Source organism: Bos grunniens, chromosome 11, assembly GCF_055505025.1.
Source record: "Bos grunniens cultivar Pamir isolate PY7600 chromosome 11, Bosgru_T2T1.0, whole genome shotgun sequence".
NCBI lineage: Eukaryota > Metazoa > Chordata > Mammalia > Artiodactyla > Bovidae > Bos > Bos grunniens.
This window is the reverse complement of record NC_141175.1, coordinates 29445089-29467476: the sequence shown is the minus strand read 5'-3', so window position 1 is coordinate 29467476 and position 22388 is coordinate 29445089. Positions and strand designations below refer to the sequence as shown.

General features: G+C 51.2%; 1 pseudogene; it reads right to left on the bottom strand.

Annotated features, from left to right (window-relative positions):
- Positions 1 to 8434: 8434 nt before the first annotated feature.
- Positions 8435 to 8552, bottom strand: LOC147362791 (U4 spliceosomal RNA; annotated as a pseudogene).
- Positions 8553 to 22388: the final 13836 nt, after the last annotated feature.

The following is a 22388-nucleotide window of genomic DNA, read 5'->3' as shown; positions in this document are numbered from 1 at the left end:
CTCCCCACGAGCCTAGAAACACTGCTAGGTGATAAGACATGTACCCGTCTCTCTCCCACCATCCCAAGCTCCTGAGGATCAGTGGATCTTCTCTGTTTTCACCAATCCAGACCAAGCTGGGCCAAGCTGAGAGTAGGCGCCTTGGGAATGTTTCTCAATGAGTGAACCTAGCGTGGAATCTTTCAGAGGTGGTGAATGGAAGAAGCATGTCTCACCTGCTCTAGGGCTCCATGTTGTTATTGCTGTTTAGTAGATAAGTTGTGTCTGACTTTTTTTGACCCCATGGGCCATAGCCCATCAGGCTCCTATGTCCACGGGATTGCCCAGGCAAGAACACTGAAGTGAGCTGCCATTTTCTTCTCCAGAGGATCTTCCTGACCAGGGATTGAACCTGTGTCTCCTGCACTGCAGGCGGATTCTTTACCACCGCACCACCTGGGAAGCCCCTGTGCTATGCTGTGCTATGCTTAGTTATTCAGCCGTGTCCAACTCTGTGCAGCCCCATGGACTGTAGCTCGCCAGGCTTCTCTGTCCATGGGGATTCTCCAGGCAACAATACTAGAGTAGGCTGCCATGCCCTCCTCCAAGGGATCTTCCCAATTTAGGGATCGAACCCAGGCCTCCCACATTGTAGGCAGATTCTTTACTGTCTGAGCCACCAGGGAAGCCCCTAGGGACCCATAAAGTTGGAAAAAGTACATTTCTCAGGGGTCATGATATAATGCTTTAAAATGGAAACAGGACTCCATGTTCGGGTGTCTCAGCCAGAAAAGGAGGGAGAAAACTCCCCCTTCACACACTGCAGGAACTGGGGTGAGAGGTCAGGTCCTGGAGTGTCAAACGCCTGGAGGAGTTGATGGCCAGGGAGGGTGGGTGAGGGATGGATCCAGGGTAGGGGTCCAGGTCAGGCACTCTTGTAAAGGGTCAACTTTCAGCTTGCCTCCCCTCAGGTTGAGGCCAAAAAGCCCTGAGCAGGTGTTGTGGCCTGGTGAGAGCTCCTCCAAGACCAGATTGAGGATCCTGACCTCAGAGAGGAGACCTCCCTCCACCTGTCAGTCTTCCCAGGAATTCAATGGAAGGAGGGGCAGATGCGGAACAAGGTTGAAGGCCATTCTGAATGGGGTTTGGCCTCTTGGCTGCTCTAAAGCTGAGTCACAGTCTGGCCTGTGACTTGAGGGCCCAGTGCCCTTTTCCAAAGACACAGCCAGAGCAGGGTCAGTGATCAGGAGACAGCGGACCCTTTCTAGGGCCAGTGGAGTCAGGAGGTACCTCAGGAGCCCCTGGGGCTGGTAGCCAGGAGTGGCTTGGTCCATGAACTTGAGGACAAGGTAGCCCAACAAAATACAGGTTATATCCACATTTCAGATAAATAAAAATTTTATTTTTTTAAGTGTAAGTCTGTCCCAACTATTGTGTGAGATGTACTTAGATTAAAACAATGATTTGTTGTTCTTCTGATTTACCTGGGTGTCCTGTATTTTTATTTGCCCAATCTGATCACCTTATTTAGAGGTCAGCCTGGTCTGAGGGGAAGCATGGCTCCCAGGCCTTATTACAGTAAACCGTTTGTAAAACAAACACTACCCCCAGCAGCCTGCACAGAAAAACAACACATGTCACTTCCTGAGAACACGTTATTGTCTGAAGGTGGAAGTCTGTGATTTTGAAGGAAAAAACAGTTTTCTGCTGAGGAAGAGTGAGTCACAAGCAAGTTGAAAATGTTTCTCTGGATTTTAGGGTTGGGTGGACATGGTCCCCTCTTCCCTCCTTCTCATATCTACTCATTTGGCTGCCCTGGGCTGGGCCCTGACTCCAAGCCTACCAAGAATCCCACCAACCATGCCACTGCTGACCACCAGCCTCCTAACTCCACTTACCATAGCGAAGGCCCACTGTTTCCCAGCCACGGGCCCAGCTCTGCCTGTGCCTATGCAAGGGGGCCGTGGGGTCCTCAAATCTCAGGCTACACTGTGGGCTAAACTTTAGAGCAGCCAAGAAGGCCTCTTGGAGGAGGCCTCTTGAGTCTCTTTCCTGAAGCTGCAAACTTGGGACACCATCCCACTGGTGTGGAAGAGCCACTGGAGGGAGGCCCAACTCACCCCTCCCTCTCTCCACCACCTCCCCCCGCTGTGAGGTGAGAGGGCAGGGTCACAGGTCAGGGAGTGACCTTTCTAACTTGGGGTCAGTCGCCCTGGCAAACTGAGCACAAAGCCAGCCTCTCGGCATCTGCAGGAGGCTGTCTGGCCCCAACGACATTCCAAGCATTCTTTGGGGTCCTCTGTCTGGAGGGAAGTGGTGCTTTGTGCAGTGAGGAAGTGTCTGACTGACTGCGACCCCTTGTTTGGCTGCCAGCACTGCCTGACATCCTCAGCCCCACTGTCTGGCCTGATGGACCAGCTGGGGTGAAGGTGGGGGTGGGGGAGAGGTCCCTGGGGCCTCCTGTTGCTCCGCAGGCATGCAGCCCCTGACAGGTCTTTCTTCACAGGGCCCTGAAACTGCAGCTTATGTGGACTGCAGCTTGGCCTGTGGAGAGATCTTGAACCCAGGGATGGCCCACCTTGGTCTGAATCCTAGTGCTGGCATTTACTAAGGTGGTGGCCTTCTCTCAGTGATGTCAGCTCTCCATATCTTAGTTCTGTCATCTGTAAATGGGCTAATAACACCCACCTGTATCCTGTGTCTGCATGCTCAGTCGTGTCTGACTCTCTGCAACCCCCTAGACTATAGCCTGCCAGGCACCTCTGCCCATGCAATTTTCCAGGCAAGAATACTGGAGTGGGTTGCCATTTACTTCTCCAGGGGATCTTCCTGACCTAGGAATCGAACCCACATGTCTTGCATCTCCTGCATTGGCCGGCGGGTTCTTTACCAGCTGAGCCACTGGGGAAACCCAGTAACACTCACCAGACAGTGTCATTGAAAGGATGAAGTGAATCTATGTGACGGTACCTGGATGGTTTCTGGCACAAGCAAGCACCCAACAAATGTGAATTCCACGGAGTCAGGAGATTCCAAGAGGGGGACAGAGCAGGAGAAACTCAGTCTCTATCCTTGAGGGCTCATGGGGCAGTGAGGAGAGGACCCCCCCACCCCACCCCAGGAGGAGGAAAAGGAGACCTGGGAGGGGTGCCCATACCTGGTGCTGATGTGCTCGGGGGGTCCAACCATCTCCTCTTCCTGGACCAAGGGCTGCAGTCTGGTGGCTCCTCATGACTCAGAGAGCTCTCAGGCAGCAGGGACAGAGACGCAGAGAGCTGGGGGCTCTCCTGCCCTGGCCCACGTGGGCAGTTCAGAGGCCGGGAGAGGGAGGAGGGGGTTCAGGCAAGGTCAGCCAGGGCGCTATCTGTGACTCTGAGAGCCCTGCACAGGTGCGGGGGAAAGTGGGGGACCACAGAGGGGGAAGGGGCACATGACGGTCACAGGAAAACAGCTGCAGCTCAGTCCCTGGGAGCACGACTCTGGCCACCACGGGAAGGCCTCCCTGAGGAGGGTGCTCCTGGTCGGTGGCAGCATGGGGCAGAGCTGCTGAGCGTGGACTGGGAGATGCCGAGGGCTCCTGTCCTGGGAAAGAAGCTGGCCATGGCCAGCCCTGGGGCGTTCCTGGAGGGGGAACAGAAGCATTTGCTAGCTACCTGACCTCAGCGAGTCACACTTTCTTCATTAATAAAAGGATTCTCAGAACCACCACCCCCAGCAGCACTGCCAGAGAAGGAGCCAGCGCAGAGCCTCCATCGCAGACGGCCGGCCCGAGTGCTTCCACAGAAGCCTTGGCCTGCAGGGCAGGGCGTGCCTCAGGCCAAAAGCCCTGGCTCTGCAAGGCTCACTGTATGAGGCCTCCAGCAGGTCTCTGGCTCTCTCTGGCTGCACTTCTCCCTTTATATCCTGAGAGGAGTGACAAAGCCCTTCCTGTCCTGGCCTGCTTGGTGGCCATGCCTCATCCCCAGAAGGTCCTGCTCCATGGAGGTGGAGCCGACTCTGAGGTTCCATGTTCACCTTCCAGTGGGACAACCCCTGCTGGTATTAGACGTGCCCCCATGCTGGGGGTGGGAGGTGGTGGGGAGGTCCTCTGGAGCATGGTGGGTCCCCTGGGAAAGGGGACAGGTGCCCACAGCTGCCCTTTCCAGGTGTGTCTCAGGCTGCAGTATCTACCAGGATCAAGTTCCAGACGGAGTCTCCTCGGCACCCATGGTTCAAGCTGTGGTATGTGGCAGGGAGGCCCGCTTAGTCAAGATCAGTAATTTTGGGGAGGGGCCAGGGTGCTCGGAGCACCCACCAAACACTATGGCGAGTAGACAGGAGTAGCAGGAAGTAGTGGCCTTGGAAATGTCTAGTCAGTCCGGTGGAGGAGCCGTCATGGTGGGGGCGAAAGCAGGCTGCAGGCCAGGGGAGGACCCCACGGAGTAGTGGGCCACAAGTGGGCACGCAGGCAGTATTTGCAGGCTGCTAGGTTTGGAATCCTGAGCTGGGCGTAGCCCTGCCCCTGCTTGAATCCCTGGTCACAGCTGACACTGAGCGGGCAACTGGCTCGGCACTGGGCCTCACTGTCTTAGGCCTCTAGGAGACCTGGGTCCAGGGAAAGGCCTGCCCTCCACCTGGCATGCAGGCTCAGAAGTGAGTGCTTGTCGTTGACCAGACCCTGTGCCTCTGTATCTTCCCACAGCGAACACTGGGTCTGCTGGTGGGAAGACGCGAGAGTGGATGGCCCCCTGGAGTCCAGTTGCCAAGTGAGCTTAGGACAAGGCCACGGTCTGAGGCTGGGCCTGCTGCTGCTGCTCATCTCCTCCTGAGCCCCCAACGAGCAGGGTACAGCTCTGATGCAAGTGACCCCAGGCTCCGCGTCTTTGCATGGGGTAGCAAGTTTGGACCTAGCAGGACGTGCTTCGAGAGAGAAGTGATAACGAACTACAGCAACTATTTTGTGGAAACCCAGATGGACTCAGGAGTCTCAGACTCAAATGTGTTTGTGAGTCAACGACGGCCCATGAAAATGCAGATTCTTGGGCCCGGCACCTCCCTCTCCTCGCCCCCAACCCCGGAACTTCTGATTCAGCAGGTCTGGGGTGGGGCCCAAGATTCTGTATTACTAAGATGCTGCCAAGTGATGCTGGCCCCATATCCAGGCTGAGCAGTTTAGATCTCTGCTCCTCCAAGTACGGCTCACAGCCTCAGAGTAGCAGCAGCAGCAGCAGCAGCAGCACAGGGGAGCTTGTGAGAGGCACAGAGCCTGTCCCACCACCAGCCTGAGTCAGACTTTGCACTGTAACCAGAGCCCAGGTGATTCCCAGACTCATTGCAATTCACTGGATGGTGGAACAGCGCTGTCTGTGAGAACTTTCCGTGGTTCTAAACCTGCACTGTCCAATAGAACCGCCACTGGTGATGACTGAGCATTTGAAACGTGGCTCATGTGATTGAGGAGCTGAATTTTTTATTCTATTTAACTCTCATCAACTTAAATATAAATAGCCAAACGTGCCTGGTGACTTCCGTTTGTTCAACACAGGTCTAGAGTAACCCAGTTCTGAGGGCCTGTAGAGCAGGAGACCCCAGCCTCTGGGCCACAGATCGGTACCCGCTGTCATATCAACAGTGGCATTAGATTATAAATAAATTGCACACTAAATGCTATGTGCTTGAATCATCCTGAAACCATCCCTCCCCACCTCTCGTCCGTGAAAAACTTGTCTTCCACGAATCTGGCCCTGGTGACAGAAAGGTTGGGGACCGCTGTGTGTAGAGGTTGTCATTATAGATGGGGCAAAGGTTCAGGGAGGAATCCGAACCTGCCTGAGGTTCCAAAGTGAGTCACCGACAAGGTAGGACCAGAACAATGTCCCTGGGCTCTGTACCAAAAGTTTCACTACCACCAGAATTCCAGGATTCACATAAATCCGTGAGCGGCACAGAGGAGAGGAGAGGGAGGGAGGAGGGGGCTAGAACTGACGGTGACCCCAAGTTTGTAGCTTGGATCCTAACAAGAGCATCACTTGATGAGATACAGGCCTTGGTGCTGATGAAGGGGAGGATAAACTCAGCCTAGAAGGTGGCTGAGACCAGGATGCCAGACTGGAGCCCCATGGAAAAGCAGGGAGGAGCCAGAGTGGTGGGCCCCCGCGAGTGCACACCTGCTGTCCCCCACCAGGCTCTTTGGCACTCCCTCCTCCAGTGCCCTGAGGTTCCCATGGCCCTGCCAGTAGAAGGGGTGATGTTCAGCAACCACTCAGCATCCTGAGCACCTGTGTCCTCACCAAGCAGCACCAGAGTATCTGCGGCTTAGAAAGGCCCTTGGAGGCGACACCTCCCTGGGCCCCTGACTCCGCCAATCCTGCCTGCTGCCTCCTCCCTGTCTGATGGCCAGTGTCGGGGTGAAGTGAGGCCACCTCAGCAAATCCTTACAGCAGAAGTTCTGCCTGGATAGAGGCCTCCTCAACACCTCTGTACTCAGTGAAAAGAGACCCATAAAGTGACTCTCCACACACAAATAGAAAGACTATTTCTGGAACAAGAGAATAAAGTGGTAGGGAGTCGAGGATCAAAGGAGGGACAGACTTAGTTACTGACAGCCCAGAGGGGACCAAGGGCTGGAGAGCAGGCCAGCTGGGGACGTGGAGGCGAGTCGGCTCCATGTCCACCCCACAATGGCCTGCCTAAGAGGTGGTGAGCTCCCCATCACGGTAGGAGCTCAGGCTGGGATTGGAAAGCAGCCGCTGGGGAGACTGCAGAGGAGCTCTGGCCTTAGGAAGAGGGCAAAAGCCTCTCATCCTTTATTTTCCCAGATTCAGTCATTCCATGAACCTCATTCCTCCAAAGGAGCTGAACAGCAATCTCCACTTTTGTTTTTCAATCTATTTATTTACTTAGCTGCACTGGGTCTTGGTTGCGATGTGTGGGATTTAGTTCCCTGACCAGGGATCAAACCCGGAACTCCAGCACTGGGAGCCCAGAGTCTTAGGCACTGAACCACCAGGGAAGTCCTAGCAGTTTCCAATTTTCACATGGATTTGCTATCTCAGGCATCTTTCCTCTTCTATTCCAGTCCTCCCTGCCCCCCTCCCGGCAGCTAACTAATATTGTTTATGTGCAACTAATCATAGGTGTCACTGCGGCATGTGACCTGATGCTAAGTGGTTCACAGGCCAGCGCTTCTCACACTCCGAGGGGCCTAGGAGCCACTTGGGGATCTGATCCAGCTGACCTGGCCTGGGGCCTGGGGGTCTGCCTTCCAACAGGCTCCCAGGTGCTGCTGCAACCACCCTTGGAGAAAACTGCGGTGGCTGGGGAGACCTGGAGGATTCTACGATGGGTTGGGATGGAAGTGAGCACCAGGAAGGCTCCTGTGCAGGAATTTCAAAGGACTGGACTCACTTCTTTCTGGAGCTTGCTCTCCAGATGAAGATACTCTCCATCTTCAGGGTCATTCCCAGTTTCCCTGCTTGAAAAGCATAAATCTGCTGTAAGAGGGCAACTTCACCACGGCCTGGGCACCCTGTACAACCTCCCCTCTTGCTCTCCTGTCCCTGGGAAACTGCTTTCACCTGAAGGAGCTTTTCATTGTATCTATGGGGTGGCAGCTGAGGTCCCATCAGACCAGGGCTCGTTCAGGGCCAGCCCAGCTCAGCCAGAGCTCTGGACAGAAAGCCTCCTTCCTGCCTTCCCTTAGCTGGCTGCTGACACAGATGCAGCATCTGCAGAGAACCCTCTCACCAGGAACCAGGGGGTCTCTGGCCCTTCCCACTTCTGAGCCTCAATTTCCCCATCTATAATGTTGGAGGGGACCGAAGGCTCTCTCGGAGATACCTGGCTCTGCACCCACCCATTCAGGGTTTGGGAGCTCAGAGCAGGTAGGGATGGTGCTGTGGGGAGATGTGGGTGTGAGGGGTGGCCAGGGGACAGGGACAGGCAGGGTGGCTCCATCAGGGCGCACCCGCCTTCACAGACTCTCTCTGCACTGAGGGTTCTCAGATATTTTTAGGAAGGTTGGCGCCTCCTGGGCTGTGATTCATTAATACAGCTGACAAGGATCAGCATTTTTTGAAACAGCAGTGGGAAGTTGAGAAGGTTCCCTAGTGTGGCTGTGAGGAGAAGGGGAGAGTCCTGGTGTTTCTAGCCAGAGCTGTGTGTGTTGCAGGGAGGTGATTAGAGAATGGAGGGGAGTGAGGTGTTGCAGGGAGTGGGCAGGGGTCCTGGGAGTTCTATTTTGAGTGAGGGACTTGGTGCCCACGGCAGGGCTATTTGACCACGACAAAACAGAACCTCTTCAAAGCTTTGTAAGTGTTCTAGAGAGATGCTCCTGTGTGTGTGTGTGATGGAGGAAGTCAGTGGGGACATTGTGACGTCATGCACCAGGCTTCAGGGCCTCTTTTGCTGATTTCAATACATATTTGCTGACCCCCTACTGTGGTCAGGCCCTGAGCTGTAAGGCCCATTTATTTACTGCTTTTTTGTCCATTGTGCATTTACTCTGTGCACGTGTATCAGATAAAGTTTTCAGTTAGCAATAATCACGCTTTGGATAAACCTCATTGGCTATGATACTGCCACTGTGCAAAGCTGTGTACTCATGGAGCCAGTACCTGCTCTGTACCGGCCCAGAGGCCTGGCTCTGATTCTGACTGCAGTATACTCTGCTCTGTGACCTTAAATGAGTCTCTTCCCCTCTCCGAGCCTCAGTTTCCTCCTCTGACAAATGGGTGTGGTGTAGTTTCTTTCCTGCCTGCCTCACTGTAAACACAATGGAGGTCAAGGCATTTGATTAACATCAGAACACACTATTCTTGTTATGCCCACAGCATCCAGGCCCCTCCCCACCTCACAGCCCTCTTGGAGGACCCCCGCAGCTGCTTCTGGCCTGCCCTTTCCCACAGGGCTCTTGGCTGGAGTGAGGAAGGAAGTGGGCTGCGCCAGCAGACCCCGCGCTGGACCAAGATGGGGAAGGCTGCTCCCCAGGCCTAGGGGCCACCCCAGGTTCTGCCATTTGCTGCCCACCAATGGGATTGTATTCATCAGGGTTCTCCAGAGAAACAGAACTGAGAAGATGTTATGTTAGCTCAGGACGTCATAGGAAAATACCACAGACTGGATGGGTTGAACAACAAAAATTTGTGTCTCACAGTTCTGGAGTCTGGCTGTCCAAGATCAGCATGCCAGTAGAGTCAAAGGCCTGTCACAGCCTTGTCCTCAAGGCCTAATTAACCCCAATTAACCTCCCCAAAGTCCTACCTCCTAATACCATCACACTGGGGGGTTTGGGCTTCAACATATGGATTTGGGGGGACACATTTGGTCTGTAATATATATATGAAGAGATTTATTGCGAGTAATTGTCTTACAAAATTACGGAGACTGGAAAATCCCAATCTGTAGTGTGGGTCTGCTGAAGGAAGGGGAACCTTTTCCAGGGTCCAAGAGGGGCCTCTTATCTAACACTTGGAAATGAATTGTCTGAGGAGACACACATGCTGACAAGGGAAGAGACTTTATTGTGAAGGGACGCCTGGGCAGGGAGCAGAAGGGTAAGGGAACCCAAGACTGCTCTGCCATGTGGCTCACAGCCTTGGGTTTTATGGTGATGGGATTCGTTTCTGGGTTGTCTGGCCAATCCTTCTGACTTTTGGTTCATCCTGATAGCGCATGCATTGCTCAGTCAAAATAGATTCCATCGAGGAGGATTTGGGGAGGTGGTAGGATACCTGGTATCTCCTTTTGACCTTTCCTGAATTCTTCCGGTTGGAATAGTTGCATATTCCTTACCAGGACCTGCTGTCATAAAAGAACTCATGCAAACGGTTACCATGGAGCCTGGCCAGGCAGGATGGGCAGTTTCAGTCATTGTTTCCCTCTAACAGGTCAGCAGGCTGAAGATCCAGCAAAGCTAATGCCCAGATGACCTCCTGGCAGAATTCCGCCTTACTCAGGGGAGGCTGGGCTTTTTGTTCTATTCAGGCCTTCCAATGATTGCATGAGGCCCACCCACGTTACAGAGGGCTATTGGCTTTTCTCAAAAGCCTATTCAAATGTAAATCTCATCCTAAAACACCTTTCCAGTTGACATATAAAATTAACCACCATATAGCTGGGTGGGCCTAAACCCTGGGACCTTCTGGGGGCCCTGGAGCCACCTTTCCCTCTTAATCTTCCTGGACCATGCTTAGGGCTTACAAAACTGTCCCCAAGGGCTGATCTGGAAGTGTCAACTTACAAAAGATGCCAAACATGTGGGGTCTGGCCTTCAGGCTACCAGGTGGGAACAGGTACAGTGCTGCTTCAAGGGCAAGCTGGCAAGTCACCCCAGTGCCCACACCACTGTGAGTTCAGAGACTCGGAGTCTGACATTTCTCCCTCCCCAGAACAACCTCCAAGATGCCTTGGAACCTTTTAGGAACATTTTTGCAGTTTAAAAATAGGAAATATTGCACAGCTCAGGCGACAGAGAGGCCAGGAGTGGGTGCCCCTAGGCAGGGCAAGAAAGGCTGAGGGCTGATGAGGGGGCCTGGGTGGGGCCTAAAACTAGAGGGGCCCGGGGACAATGCCATTCCTTCTTTTCTTCCCCTACTAGACCACTGAGTCTCCTGAGTCCCAAGAGACCAGGAGAACAGGACCCTGGGCCCAGCTGGAGGAGCTTAAGACCTGATAGTGCGGTTTTGCTCTGGACTCTTGGAGCTGGGGGATTGACGGGGTGCGACTCTGGCCTGCCCAGAGGATTAGGTTGGATCCCAAAGGAAAAGGTTTCTGACCTGACCCTGAGGGGAACTGGGGTTTTTCCAGATGCCCAGGGTGCTCTGTAGAGGGAAGACCTGGCCTCTGCCTTTGGGCCCTGGTTCCCACATCGGCTGAGCAAGCAGGTTGGACTAGAGGAGCTCCAGGGCTCCAGCTGAGACTTAGGGAGCTAACAAGTCTGCTTCCAGTGCTCCTGGCTCCTTCCTTCACATGCGAGTGGATGCGAGTGAGAGCTGCCAAGCATCCAGCCCCATCCCGTGTCGTGCTTCCAGCTGGGTTTGTGCTGAAGCGGGGTCGTGGTTCAACGCCATGAATTTGAGCCTGTCTGTAGCCCATGCATGCCTCAGCTCTCTCACACTTGTCACAAGCCCTGGGGCTGCCCTTGGAACTCAGGCTGTAGTGCAGGCTCATCAGCCACCCACTCACCTGTGGCCTCTGAGTCCCCTGACTCCCTCTTCCTACCAAGCCCAGGGGGCCCATCCCTGGGGCTGCCTCGCTCCAGCTCCCTTGTTGGTCAGGGCAATGTTCTTCCGTGTTGGAAGTCAACCAAGTCTCTCACCTGGGCTCTGTTCCTCCCCACTAGCTACTGGCTCCCTGAAGGCAGGATCCAGGGTCCTCTATTTCCCCTACCCAGCCCAGGTAGTGCCAGCCCAGGGCCTGCTGCATCCCCTCACTCAGTGCTTCCGGACAGCTGGGCAGTTCTGAGTCTCTGGTCCCAGGCAATCACCTACCTCTCACCTGAGCTGGGACTGATGGATGCCCACTGACCTCAAGGAAGCTCAGTAAGGAGCAAACAAATGGGAAACTGAGGCACAAAGGCACCAGGTGGTCAGACAGGAGGGGCAGGGGGTACCAGCAGGTGCAGCTTCCTGGGAACCCCAAGCTGTCTTTTCTCCACTTGGTGGCCTCTTCCATTGTCTTGCCCCATTTCCCCTTGACCTTCACTGCCCAGAGTCCTCCACTGCCATTCCTTCTTCTACTTGTCTTCCTCACAAAGGGTCCCACACTTCAGAATGATCTCCTAATCTCCCCTCCACACACACCACCCAGCTCCCCCTCCCCCGCCTCCCCGCTGCCCACCCACCCCACACACCCCACCACTGACTCCTAGTGTCCAGAGGAAAGTAACCAGCTAAACTAAACCATGTGGATGCGGACACATCAACCGAGGTCCAAGCGGACCCTCAAAAGGTAGCCTCGCTCCAGGGGATGCTTGAGTCTGGAAGGGAGAGGAAGCTGCTCTGTGTGTTGCCAGCTAGCTGCTTGGTGGCCTCTGTCTTGCAGACCTGAGGGTAAGGCAGAAACAGAGCCAGGTCACCCCAAGGCTGCCCACAGAGGCCTGGGGCCCCACTTGCCCCTCTCCAGGCTTCTCCAGCCCACCTCGGTAGCTCTCTTTCCTCCCATTCTCATGGACCCTCCTTCCTTCCTATTACCATCTTGGCATCTGGCCCCCAGCAAAGTTCCACATTCTTGAGTCAAGTGATAGCCCATGACCACTCCCTCAGTCACAGAAACCTAGTCAGGCCTGCGAAAACATGCCCAGCACCCTCCTTGCCTCCCCTGCTCCTTCCCAGCCTTGCTCAGAGGGACCTGAAGCCTTCCGGAGGAGAACTTCCCATTCCAGATGTTAGACCAAGTACAGCCTTATCCCTCCCTTTCCATACCCTGAAATTCCCTTAGAAACATACAACCGTGGACATCCCCGGCCATATGGCCAAGAGTTCATCAGTGGCAAGAGACTGTACTGACTTTCTGGAAAATGGCAAGAAGATTATACTGAACTGAAAGATAAGCCAGAGCAAGGAAGTCACGATCTAAAAATGACTCAGAGGAGGTCAGCAGACACTCTCTATCAGAGGTCTGCCAGGCACCCACTCTCTTCTATGAGCTTTCCAGAAAGAGAAAACCAGTTGTGTAGGTTTTGAGGTCAGGAAAAAATGACCTAGTTTGAAGACATAGATCTTTGGTCTGAAAGGCAGAACTCCTTGGAATATACTTATGAAATTTGAGAAGACCAGTGATAAGATCTTATCTTCCAGAGAGGGAAAAACAGATCACTCACCAAGAAAGAGGATCAAATTAGCCCCAGAATTCATAGCAACAGCTCAGACAGTTAGAATGGGTTCAGAGGGAAAGTGATTTTGAGGCTTTCATCTTGTAACTACATAGACTATCAACTAAATAGCCTTTTAGAAAAGGTTGTTTGAGGGTGTGCTACAAGCAAAATGAAAAAGGAATCTACAAAAGAGGAAGGCGTGGGGTGGGAAAAAACAGTGGAACTAGCCCAGCGTGATGCCCTAAAAAGAAATCTCAGCCGGGGAACGCACCAGACCCAGAAAGCTGATGATCTGATATAGAAACTTCTGGTAAATGATGTGATTAAAAATCAGAAGTAGTGGAGGTTGGAAGGTTATGGAAAAGAAGACAAAGAGTTTGTTTCTTTTTTGAATGAGGGGAAAAAAGGCAGAACAAGAGGCAGTCAGAAAGAAGAAAAGCTGGTCAAGAAGTCTTGGTGCAAATACGTATGCGGCCAGCTGCAACGCAGTGGCTGACTGGTCTGAGACACTGACGCGTGTCAGGGAAGAGCATGCCTACATCCCTCTGATCCAGGCTTCGTGTCTTCTTCAAGCAGCCCCGGTCCTGTGACTAAGGAACACACTACCATCGTAAGGGGCTGGTGATGCAGGTGTCACTGAGTCCTTCTCATGTCACCCTGTAGAAATGACAACTCAGAGACCTGGCACCAAAATGCCGATACTCTGGCAACTGAGATTGCTGTTAGAAATAAACCGTCCTTCATGCCTAATCCAGGAATTTTGTGTTTTCTACCAGCATCCATGACACTGTGGCAGGGAAATCTCTTGCTGGCAAGTAGGAGAAAAATCTCAGACTATTCACAGTTCTTGACATATGTTTGAAAATACGTACGTTTCAGTGAACCTACCTTTGACCACATTTGTATGTATGCGCGAGGATTCGAGGGTTGTGATATCAGTGCGAATGGGTGTTTCAAGTTTGTACATACTGGAAAATCAGCGCTTAGCTGTTTGAGTCTGTAAGAGACAACTGTGAGCCTGTATTGGATACAGGACTGTCCCGGCTCTCCTCTTTGAAGGACGGGAAGGATTTGGGGAACTAAGGGACACGAGACACCAGTGCTTCACTCCCCAACTTACCCACCTACCACCTGGGCTTTATCGAGACCACTGCGGGGTTACTGGGTTTTCCCCTGGAACAACTGTATTGACCACAGGAAGAGGCCTACAGAGGACCATCAGGTGGAGCAAAGTAACTGAACTCTTAGAAGGGGCCCCTGCTGTGTGGGGTAAGACCTTCCCTGCCTCTGTCCCTCCCATTCCCCATTTAACACAATATTCCAAACCTTTACAATATTCCACAATATTCTAAACCTCTGTCAACACTTGGCCCATCCCGGGCCAACTGAGTCAGATCCTGGGGCATATGCCAGAGCACTGGGATTTTAAAACCTCTCTGAAATTTCTTCTCTAGTAGCTTCCCTTGAGAACCTCTCCTCCAAGGAGCCTGTGATCTCTTTCCAGCCAAGAGAATGGAATGGGTCTCCACGAGTTAACCACCGTATCGTGATGTTGCAAGAGGAGCCTGGATCCATCCCCACCAAACAGCATTTCAACCATCCTCCTATTTTTCATTATTTTGCTCCCATCTCTGGATCCAGGTGGTTTGGTGGAGAGGGAGGCTGCGTAGAAAAGAAGTAACACTTGAGTATTTACTGCTCTGAGTATGGCATTGAGTGCTTTACCTGAAGTATCTTCTCTGCCTCCTCAAATAGTGCCCCATGATCAATGCTGTTACCCCTCTTTGAGAGGAGAAAGCTGAGGACCAGGAGAGCTTAGCAACTGGTCCAAGCTTATGCAGAGAGGTGGAGCCCAGCAAGGTTTAGAGGAAGAGGGGGTGGGAGCAGGGACAAACAGGAAGCAAGATGAGAAGGTATTGCCTATGTACAGACGTAAACTGCAAAGGTACCAAGAAGCCTTTTCGGAGCCAGGTGAAGTACAGGGAATTGGCAGGAGGGGACTAATGAATGTCTGGAAAGGCAGGCTAACTGGAGTCCCCAGCCTGCAGTGGATGGAGGCAGGAGCCCTCCAGGCTGTAGTGAATGACAACTGCATGTTTCTGTTCCTCTGCATCATCTAGGGGTCAAACTGCCCCCGTCCCCATATCCACACCACCCCTGAAATCTGTAGGTGGTCCATCCAGACAGGTCAGCCCGGCAGCCCAGCCACTGGGGAAGTCTCGCAGGCACAACATGGCCTCATTACCTCCTCCTCCTTCTCAGAGCCCCTCATTAACATTCAGACGGCTCCTCACACCATTCATTGAAGGCCACAGAGGAGTTGAGATCTGATCTAGCCAGACTGAGCTGCATTAAAATCAATTAAAAATGAGAGATAAGCCTCCTCTTTCCGATTGAAAAATCCACAGCAGCAAGAGAAAGACACATACAGACCATCGATCATCCAAGTCTCTGCTTTCCTTGGCTTAAAAAAAAAAAAAAAAATCAGCTGCATTTGAGCTGGCTGAGCTGCGGAAGGTGTTCTTGGGATGAGCCCTGGCATGTGGGTTCCAGGCCCAATATCAGTTGCCAACAGGAGATGCCTACCATCCTGGGGCATTGCTTGCCTTGCCGACCTGACAGTCTGGCAGTCTGTTACCGAAAGGTATGTAGGGTCTGGGATTCACCTCTCAAAAGCCAATAAACAGGCCACGTTGTTGGAAAGGAGAAGTTTCTTTATTTCAGATGCCGGCAACTAGGGTGGGAAGGGAGGGAGTCAGCCTTTGGACAGATGTCCGCCCCGACCGCCCCTCACTCCCAGTTGCCAACATCTGAAATAAAGCAGACTTTCCTTTCCACCAACCTGGCCTGTTTATTGGCTTTTTGGGTGACGAATAGCCAGACCTCCCCCCCACCCCCCACAGATCTTTTGGTAACATGACCTCAGGTGGAGTGAACAGAGAGCAGCCAGGGGAGGGTCGGGAAGCTTGTCCTTAGAGCCATCTTCAGAGTGCCCATTTCATTCCTGGTCCAAAATTTAGCCCTCAGGGAGATCACTTATTCTAGGCTTATCTTGGCTGTCCGTGGAAAGCTGGGTAGAATTACAATTCTCTTTTGTTCTTATCGGAGAATTTTTACTGCCTGATAATGTGAAAGTGCATTTCCTGATTTTCCAAGGAAATTGGTGCGTGTGCGTGTGTGTGTGTGTGTGTGTGTGTGTGTGTGTGTGTGTGATGTGCTGGGCCCTGCACCTCACAGTCTAGTGCATTAACAGGTACTAAGTAAACATTTGACAAATGAATGAAAAAAATGAGGTCAAAATGCATCCAACATAGTCAATTAAACAAATAGCATTTGGTGCCAATTTTGGTATTTCTGATCGTAATCGTATCAATTTGATCTCTTTGTTCATTTATTTGTTTAACTGGTGGCCCAGCCTCTTGACACACTGAGAAAGTGTTCGTACAGGCAGAGCCTGCCCCAGTATACTGTCATGACCAGGATGGCAGGCTTCCAGGAGCAGCTAAGGTTTGACCTCAGTCTATACGATGAGTGGACTTGGTTAAGCAAGGCTCAACATGAGAGTATATAAGATCTGAATTGCCAGAAAAAGGAGTACGGACTTGCTCTATGCGTGGGCAACCCTGCTTATCCTATGGATGCTGCCTCACACTCAGAAGACAATTTTACACTCTCCTCTGGGTCAGGGGTGACCCTAGAGAGCAGATTTAATGGATGATGAAAAAGAGTGTCTTGATCCAGAGCCACTGGGGCTTTATTGAATATTCCAACATGGGGGCAATGATTAGATTGGATTTAGAATACAATTCTTCCCAGCAATTTAGGGAAGGATATTGACTCCAGTGTATAATTGTTTCAAGTAATCGGAGCACTTTGTAATTCATTCAGTGAGGAGCTAAACATGTTCATGCTAAGTAGCTTCAGTGTGTCCGACTCTTTGCAACCCTATGGACTGTAGCCCACCAGGCTTCTCTGTCCATGGGATTCTCCAGGCAAGAATACTGGAGTGGGTTGCTATGCCCTCCTCCAGGGGGTCCTCCTGACCCAGAGATCAAACCGGCACCTCTTACATCTCCTGCATTGGCAGGAGGATTCTTTACCACTAATGCCACCTGGAAGCCTGCTTAACATGTAATGTGAGCTATTAAAATATAACTGCAAAGGTGGTTCAGTTCAGTTTAGTCACTCAGTCGTGTCCGACTCTTTGCGACCCCATGAACCGCAGCACACCAGGCCTCCCTGTCCATCACCAACTCCCAGAGTTCACCCAAACTCAGGTCCATTGAGTCTGTGATGCCATCCAACCATCTCATCCTCTGTCGTGCCCTTCTCTTCCTGCCTTCAATCTTTCCCAACATCAGGGTCTTTTCAAATGAGTCAGCTCTTCGTATCATGTGGCCAAAGTATTGGAGTTTCAGCTTCAAGATCAGTCCTTCCAATTAACACCCAGGACTGATTTCCTTTAGGATGGACTGGTTGGACCTCCTTGCAGTCCAAGGGACTCTCAAGAGTCTTCTCCAACACCACAGTTCAAAAGCATCAATTCTTCTGTGCTCAGCTTTCTTTATAGTCCAATTCTCACATCCATACATGACCACTGGAAAAACCATAGCCTTGACTAGACAGACCTTTGTTGACAAAGTAATGTCTCTGTTTTTTAATATGCTATCTAGGTTGGTCATAACTTTCCTTCCAAGGAGTAAGCATCTTTTAATTTCATGGCTGCAATCACCATCTGCAATGATTCTGGAGCCCCAAAAATAAAGTCACCCACTGTTTCCCCATCCATTTGCCATGAAATGATGGGACCAGATACCATGGTCTTAGTTTTCTGAATGTTGAGCTTTAAGATAACTTTTTCACTCTCCTCTTTGACTTTCATCAAGAGGCTCTTTAGTTCTTCTTTACTTTCTGCCATAAGGGTGGTGTCATCTGCATATCTGAGGTTATTGATATTTCTCCTGGCAATCTTGATTCCAGCTTGTGCTTCTTCCAGCCCAGCATGATGGACTCTGCATATAAGTTAAATAAACAGGGTGACAATATACAGCCTTGACGTATTCCTTTTCCTATTTGGAACCAGTCTGTTGTTCCATGTCCAGTTCTAACTGTTGCTTCCTGACCTGGATATAGTTTTCTCAAGAGGCAGGTCAGGTGGTCTGGTATTTCCATCTCTTTCAGAATTTTCCACAGTTGATTATGATCCACACAGTCAAAGGCTTTGGCATAGTCAATAAAGCAGAAATAGATGTTTTTCTGGAACTCTCTTGCTTTTTCCATGATCCAGCATATGTTGACAATTTGATCTCTAGTTCCTCTGCCTTTTCTAAACCCAGCTTGAACATCTGGAAGTTCACGGTTCACGTATTGCTGAAGCCTGGCTTGGAGAATTTTGAGCATTATTTTACTAGCATGTGAGATGAGTGCAATTGTGTGGTAGTTTGAGCATTCTTTGGTATTGCCTTTCTTTGGGATTGGAATGAAAACTGACCTTTTCCAGTCCTGGGGCCATTGCTGAGTCTTCCAAATTTGCTGGCATATTGAGTGCAGCACTTTCACAGCATCATCTTTCAGGATTTGAAATAGTTCAACTGGAATTCCATCATCTCCACTAGCTTTGTTCGTAGGGATGCTTTCTAAGGCCCACTTGACTTTACATTCCAGGATGTCTGGCTCTAGGTAATCACACCATCGTGATTATCTTGGTTGTGAAGATCTTTTTTGTACAGTTCTTCTGTGTATTCTTGCCATCTCTTCTTAATATTTTCTGCTTCTGTTAGGTCCCTACCATTTTTGTCCTTTATTGAGCCCATCTTTGCATGAAATGTTCCCTTGGTATCTCTGATTTTCTTAATCCTTGTGTGCCAAGGATGTCACTGACCCAACAAAGAAACCATACTCTGCCTCTTCTTGTAGGACAGGGGTTTTCCTGCTTCTAATGATGTAGGTGTGTGAAAAGCCAGCCTGTTGGGACAAGATTGTCTGCTAAAGGAGCTCAAGCTTTGATTATTCGCTGTTGTATTTTCAGAGAAAACTACCAATGAAAACTACAGATCTCAGGACAGTGCAGGATGTTTCAAAAGCTAGACCGGAGTCATCCCTGGTGGTCCTGTGGCAAAGACTCCGTGCTCCAATGCAGAGGGCCCAAGTTCGATCCCTGGTGAGGGAACTAGATCCCACATGCCACAACTAAGTGTTCACATGCTGCAACCAAGACCCAGCCCAGCCAAATAAATGATTATTTTTTTTAAGTAGCCAGAACAGTGGCACAAGGGAAGGGCCTGATTCACCGGCTCTGAGATTGGGGGCCCAGAGGGCTAGATTCTTAAGCCAACTCACTTTGTGACTTTGAAGGCCAGAGGACTTTGTTCACTTATTCATTCGAGAAATATTTAGTGAGTTCTTTCTTTCAAGGCCTTTGGAAGGGGTAGTCTTGAAAATAATTAGCAACTAGAATGGCATGGGCACCAAGCAACCAGAATGAGAAAATGGCAAATCAGAACGGATACTGCCTGTAAAGGACCAGCACATTCTGATTTGCATGGGTGAGATCTCAGCCCCGGAGCTAAGGATGTGGGGGTGGGGGCACAACATTCTAGTGGCCTGGGAAGGGGGGCTCAGTGGTGGTCCCCAGACAACGTAGTTCTAAGCTGAATCCTGCAGGACCAGAGGAAGAAACGGAGGAAGCAGGCATTTCAGGCACAAGTGGGATGCAGCTTGGACATCACATAGACAACATCCCATAAACAAGAGAGCCCCTAGGACTTCAGGAATCTTTCTGTATCCAAGTGAGGCTGCTAGGAAGTCTTGTTGCTGGGAGGGACCAGGCCACCAAGGACCTTGCATGATTTAATAAGATTTGGGATTTAATCTCTCAAGTTGGTTTAGAACAGCTAACAGACTTTTAATCAGAGGGGAACAGGACCAAATTGTCTTTCTAGTGTTTTTAGAAAGATCAAATGTCTACATTCTAATTAATAGGTGAGTGTAAGGGGCCAGAAGGAAGGTGACTAGAAACTGCCCTAGTGAAAGAAGACACGCGAGCATTTAGAAAAGAGTTGCTCTTAGGTGCACCTTTGGTGTCTGGGGGAACAGATTCCCTGGAGAAGGGGGCGGCAGAGGATGAGATGGTAGATAGCATCACTGATTCAATGGACATGAGTCTGAGAAAACTCCGAGAGATAGTGAAGGACAGGGAAGCTTGTCGTGCTGCAGTTCGTGGGGTCACAAAGAGTCCAACACAATTTAACGACTGAACAACAGCAACGTTTGCTTAGGCAGGACGTTTTCAGCCTGCAAACAACAAGAGACAGCCCAGGTGAATGGTTCAGGGTGCAATTTGTGCCCAAAGTACATGTTTCCAGGATTGCTGCTGTACCCCATAGCATCTTTTAATGACACAGCTGCTGATGAAATGCAAGCCTATAAAGGACACAAGGAATTGTAGTCAAGACTTCAGCCTGGGTTGCAGGCATCTGAAGGCTCGACTGGGGTTAGAAGATCCACTTCTGAGATGACCACTGGGCCTCTCCATGGGACTGCCTGAGTATCCTTCCAACATGGTAGCTGGCTTTCCTCAGAGGACAAGTGATCCAAGAGGGCAAGGCAGATGCTACTACGATTTCATCTCAGACACAATATTCTATTGATTACACAGGTCAATCCAAACAGTGTTGGAAGGGGCTGTGCATGAATACAGGAGGCATTAGTCACTGGGGCCCATCTTGAAGGCAGTCTGCTGCAGCTGGGAGCCCTATCTGCCCTTGCTCAGTGCCTGGCACATTGTAGATATTCAGATAATGGTTTTTTAATTCAGGAAAGAGGGTTTGACTAGGTTATCCAGTTCAAAGAGTAAGAGAGGATGGGTAAGTGAGCCTGCCCACCCCACCTTAGCATTTCCAGCAAATTTTCAGGGATAGTTAAATCTCAAACCTTGCCTTGCCCCAGTGGTCCCAAAGCATGGGAGGTCTGTGTCTTTCTCAGCAGGTGTCAGAGAACATAGTCTGGCCGCAGCCCCACCCACAGGCAGCTGAGGCCTCAGATATGCCTTTCCTAAGGATGCTCCCTGGACAGCTGACCATTCCACAGACCATTTGGACCAGAGGACCTGCAATTGAGAGAATCGCAAAGGGGTGGTTTCACCTTATCTGCTTGTTCCGGGTCAGCTGCCCTCCGACTAGTCTGTGGCAAGGGTAGGGTGAGCCACACAGAGAACTCTGTCAGGTGCCTATTTTTAGTGGCTCTGGCGGATGACAGAGCTCCATCACCAAGGAACAGGGAAGCAGCTGACACTCCAGCCTGCAATCTGGATTGCAGACGAGCCCTGAAATGCGGCTCGTCAATAATGCATGGGGCTATTAACACCAAGCTGGGGAAGGCTTGCTCTCTCCCAGCGATCAAAGCTGCCGCCTGGGAGCTGAGTTGGCGGTCAGATTTCATGGGTGCCTTAGAACCGCTGCCCCTCCATATGAGATTAGAATGGGCTGTTTCATGTCCAAGGATGAAAGCAGCAAGGATTTGGGAGAAAATCCGGCTTCCCAGAGAAATCAAAACACTTCCATTTCATTACAAATAGATGCATGACACAGCTAATAGCCCCTCTGAGCGGGAACGCCGCGGGACCAGCTGTCTACATCAGCGGCTTCTCTCAGATATTGTGTAAAACATGTGGGATGCAAGATCAGGGAAGCTGCTTCATTTCCTTATGTTCAATGCACCTCCCAGAGCATAGATCCCCTGTTTCAGATCCTCAGGAGATTCACCTCCATCCCGCAGCATTAGCAAGGGTTGAAGCAATCTCCTCGGAGGTGATTGGGTGGTGGAAGCAGGGACCACTGAGGAGGAGGTGGCTGCAGCCGGCAGCTGACATCATATTAATAGCTCCTCATTACTGGGCATGATCCTATGTCCAGCACTTTGCATACAGCACCTTTAATCCTTGCAGCAGCTGCCAGTGTATTATTAGCTCTCGCCACAGTGAAGAAACTGAGGATCAGAGAGTTTAAGCAATCTGCCCAAGGCCACCCAGTTAAGAAGTGCTGGAGCTCAGAGAGGAGCCCAGGCTTGAACCTTTGCCCTATTCTAGCTGCTCTCGCAGATTCCCTCCAAAAACAAAGCCAAAGCCCGTAGCAAAACAAAGCCTTGCTGGAGAAGTAGGCCTTTTCACGTGGAATGTGGTGCTTTTAGCCAACATCACTGGGGCAACACCCTGGCCTGAGTTATGTGGCTTTGCACAGCAATACCCCTGCCTTCATCCTAGCCATCTTTTAGTATCTTCTCCAGGGAGCTCTCCTTTCCAGCCCACAGAGCTGGCCTGAGTACAGGATAGCTGAGAAGCTGATTTCTTCTGGCTCTTGGCTCTGAGCCCTGGTGGTCTTTATCTTCTCTGGCTTGGCTTTCATCATCTGTGAGCTGCAGGTAATATCACCTCCATGGTGGCAAGGCAGCACAGGAGACACTTCATCAAGGTAGCTGAATAGGACTCTCTTGGCTTGTCCTGTAGGTGACAGCAGGTGCCCACTATGGTCTGTGTGCCCAACCATGCTTTCCTCTGCAGTAGCTTTCCCTGATCCATCTATATCCCCAACTATAGAAGTTTGGGTCAAATCTCCTTCTC